General features: G+C 37.0%; 1 long non-coding RNA gene across 2 annotated transcripts; it reads left to right on the top strand.

The window, feature by feature from the left end:
• The first annotated feature begins 318 nt into the window (after positions 1-318).
• Positions 319-2,434, top strand: LOC127956180 (uncharacterized). Of its 2 annotated transcripts, none has more exons than XR_008153509.1 (3): positions 319-470; positions 592-675; positions 1,134-2,434. It is a non-coding gene; the product is annotated as an uncharacterized LOC127956180 (long non-coding RNA). The 2 variants fall into 2 exon arrangements; XR_008153508.1 differs by having other exon boundaries at positions 592-792.
• Positions 2,435-4,576: the final 2,142 nt, after the last annotated feature.

Here is a 4,576-nt window from a genome sequence, read left to right as displayed (position 1 = left end):
TTTTTTTGCCTAGTTCCTATGTCTATGGCCCTAGACGTTTAATGACACTACGATGAGCATTTACTGCTCGTTAAAAACACGGTTCAGAAGCGGGTCAGGTACAATATTTTATTTGTCTATTTATTTGTCTATTTTGGTCCGAGTTGCGGGCGGGTTAAAACTTCGGTCGGGTGTGGGTTGTTTATACACTGACCCGCACATCACTGCTAAGTGTGTGTTTGTATTCCTCTAACAAATAAAAATATCACAGCACATATAGTATGTTGTGGAACAACACATTTGGTCTGATTATGATTGTTAAAGTGAAGGAAATGACATTTCTGTATTTAGACAGTTTTATATAATTGTATGTATTATTCCTGTCTTTATATTCTTTTCATTCACCAGGACACTTGTACAGATTTACACAGGCTTCTGGAGGAGATCTGATGAATGCAGGAGGAGACACACTGATTTCACCCTTACAGGAGGTTTGTACTGTAATTATGACGCATTCAACTTCAAGTTCATTGCTGTTTTTGTAAACCTCTTCAATGTAAAGAATTGATCACTGTGTAGTTTGTTTTCTGCCCTGCCCAATCACTTTTCCAGTCACATCTTGTGAGCTCCAGCCACGCTGACGGAGACAGAGACGGAGACGGAGACAGAGGAGAGTCTGTTTCTCCATCTCCAGAGGTTATTACTGATGCACTAAACTCACACGCCTCTGAGGATCTGCTCGCTGTTATCTCTGCCCAGTTATCTCAAAGATATTTGTAAAGTGTCGAAGGCAATAAATGAAAGTGCATCAAGGTAAATGCTCCTGTAGATTAAACAGTTAGTGACAGTGTTTGTGCCCCAGTGTCTTAAGAGTCCCTGGTCAACCACCAAACTATGCGCTTTCATTACCGAAAACTATTTATAACATATCTGCAACTTAACTTACTGCAAATGTTTATTGTCTTTGAGAAATGACAATTAAATACACAGTACAACTACTGTTTACATGTTTCTAGTTACTGTATATTGTATTACATTTACTGAGATTAAGTACTCCCTTATTTTAACATAGATCTTTAATATGAAAAGTAAAGCAGATATTATACATTTTTCAATTAATTTTTTATAATAAAACTCTAACTGTTCTTTGACAGGACATGGCACACATACTGACTCCACATCAGAAGACAGTAATGTCAGTAATGATGACCTCTGTGTCACACACATATGGCCAAGGCATCCAGAGATATCTGGAGAGACCTAGGGAAAGGCAAAAGCAGAGTCAGTTCACAGATCTCCAGTGGACAAATACTGCAGTACTGCCTTCAGAAGACACGTGTGAAGATCCAGGGATCTAAACGAACGAGACCCCTCTCCACTGCTCGGGTACCGTACGCTTGCAGACTGCCCATAACACACGAAAGAAGCCTGACAGCAGTGTGATGAAGTGTGCCACGGTGTAGAGGAACTGAGGAGACCACACGGGCCAGCTGACGAAAGGGACACTCCCAAGGGCCCTACACTTGCTAAATCTGGAGAACATACTGTAGAAAGCCCAGTGTTGGAGTCCGGATGTGGGGATAACGCCCCTACACCTGCAGTGCTTAAAACACATGATGGAGATAAGAGGAGCAGGAGAAAAGCTCAGCCTTCAGAAGATGCTAGAGGAGAACGGATTCAGAGAAAGGTCTCCCGAGGAGTGATGCTGTGGTCACCAGATCCTGTGAAACTGATGATGTTCACATCGATGCCACAGAAAGGTGAGGAAGATCAGACCCATTCGATGTTTATGAGGCATCCTAAGAAGGTCATGTGCCTCGTGACCACACCCCCTCATCTGTGATGCACTTTCTACAGTCATGTCAAACCGATTATTATGGTTTGTCTGGAAGAACATCACAGGGAGACAGTACTCATCATGTGTGATGGGTTCCTTGATTTACTTCAGGCTGTTGTCTACAGTTGTTGCTCAAAGTCTGTTATGACCCTGTCACTGGGAAGGAAGAGGAAGAGGAAATGAAGGTTCCTGCTCTTCATCGTTGCTTGAGCCATGTGATGAAGAATGACAAGTCTTCTGTAAAAACAGTACGTGTACATTAGTAAAGGTCATTAGTAAAGTCTACATTAGTAAAGGTCATTAGTAAAGGTCATTAGTAAAGGTCATTAGTAAAGGCTGTGGATGCATGTGTTTGGCCTGTTCTCCTCCTCAGCTACACGGGTTGAGATGAAGACATTGTGTGGAGCACGGCACTGCGGGAGAACGTGCGGAAACATGTTCTCTATCTTCACACCAAGATGCTAAACATTTCTGGAGATCTGACACAAGGAACAGAGGAGGACTTGGGTTAATAAATCAGTAGTGTCTTCTTAAATGTGAATTATGTCAGTTCTGTGGCAGTATCAGCACCAAGGGACACATTGTGTAATACTTTATGAATAAAGATGTTTTCTTCAACATTATATATTTCTAAGACATACACAACACTGTGCATGGGTCTGCATGTTAGGAGCTATTTTGTAAAGTTTTGTTTGAAGATTTGACTTGCATAATGCATAATACACATAATACAGTAATACTGAAAAGTGGCACAAATCCAATTTATATAAAACAAAATAATATTGTGATGAATGTCAGCTGGACATGTGAGCTACACCTGTGCAGGATGAGGTGCCACATCTCTCTTGTCCACACTTACGCTGCGTAACTCTACTATGATTTATTGATTCATATTTAGTTTGTTTGTTTGTAATATGTAAATTTGAGATTGAGTATTGGTTGTAAGGGAATGTAATGAGATGCTGCTCGCTGCAGAGACCTCCAGGACTGGGTCAAGCTCCACCTGTTGGGTCTGCGCTGACCACTACACTCCCGTGTTTCTGTCAGTGTCTTATCAATCATAACTGTTAGACAAAACATAGCTATTAATAATCACACTGTCCTCGACACAAAATATGTATTTATATACACATTCAATAGATTATATTATAACTATAGATGTAAGTATTTACACAATTATATGTCTTTCAGGAGATTTGAGCCGCCATGGAAAGCTTTCATTATCACATAATTATTCATTTTTGTGAGTCGCATATCATAATTCATGGATTTAGTCTTTTGACTGATATTCCATATAGTTTTAGTCATATTATATTATTATCCTCAACAGACCTGACGGGAAGTTTGCAGTAGAATTAACTCTACAGAGGCCCTCCACGACCAGATCTGATAAAATAATAATAATAAAAATAATGCTAATTGTCTTGAATGATTGCAGACAGTTGAATGCTATTTTCAAGCAGTCTTGAATTCAGAAGACGATGGATGAAAATGTGTCTATTCTGCCGGTGTTGTTGTATTTGGGGAGAGGTCTGCACTGTCAAGTCACCGTTTACAAAGGGTGAGACTTTCTAAATGTTATTCGATAAAGAAGAGAATATCAGAAGGAGAAGTTGATGTGTAACATTGAAGTATTGGATTCATGAATGTAAAGCCATCTGTGGTGTGTAAAACCATTGGCAAGGTGCAGACTGCAGTTGATTAAGAGACCAATGCTTTTACTAGTGTCTCAACAGGAATCAGCAGAAAGTGTTTGTGTGGATCCCCAGAGAGAGATTCAGGTGTTGGATTTATTATTATTATTATCATCATACAGTCAAAGACCCCCAAATATGATCCTGGAATTTAAAAGGCATCCGTCTTTTATAAACATCTAATAAACTGAATGAAATTAAAAATAGAAATCCCAAATTAGTGTGCGTTCCTTTTCATTATAATCAACACTTCCGTACTCACTATAGCACAATACTGTCAGCTGTATTATTACTTTATTTTGATGTTTAAGTATATTTATATAGCAATTAATGTACAGAGTAATAACTGGATAACTTAATTTAACTGATATCTCAATTCAGTATTTTATTTTACTAACTTAGAAGCTTTTCATCTGATTAGTTACATTTTAATATTGTTTTTCTTAGTTCTGAATCTTTTCATTTATACAGTTTCTGCTGTACACATTTTCAACCTTTCAATCTTACTTTTTTATTTTTTTAATCTTATTTGTTGTCTTCTTAAAGTAAATATCATGTAGGGAATACTCCAATAATTTGTACATACTATAATAATAATAATACACGCACATCATCAATAACAATGGAATATCTAAATGCAGTAATAAATGTAGAAGTAGTTCTTTAAAATAGAAAATTACTAAATATAATATATAAATAAATGTTAAAAACTGCTTTAGTTATTTATTAAATCAAACAAATAAATGCCTATACTCCTTATCATTTAAACATTTGTTTGAATTAATTTTAGAAATATGTGTTGTTTTTTCATTAAAGCAAATGATATAATTGAATGGTATATTAAATAATTTATAAAAAACACACCTATTCTGAGACATGAAATCAAGGAATTGTGAATTTATTAATCTTAAATCATCTTCCTCCCATGTGTCTCCCTTGTCTCTGGCAGATTTATTATGAAACATTTCAACAACAATCATTTCTGAACAGCCTCAGTAGTGTTTCTTCTATTATTCTGCTGTAGCTAATGTGTTTTAGATGTGCTGTATGTGATTCTAACGATGGC

The sequence above is a fragment of the Carassius gibelio genome, chromosome B4 (genome assembly GCF_023724105.1).
Source record: "Carassius gibelio isolate Cgi1373 ecotype wild population from Czech Republic chromosome B4, carGib1.2-hapl.c, whole genome shotgun sequence".
Lineage (NCBI taxonomy): Eukaryota > Metazoa > Chordata > Actinopteri > Cypriniformes > Cyprinidae > Carassius > Carassius gibelio.
This window is presented reverse-complemented; position numbering and strand designations above follow the sequence as displayed.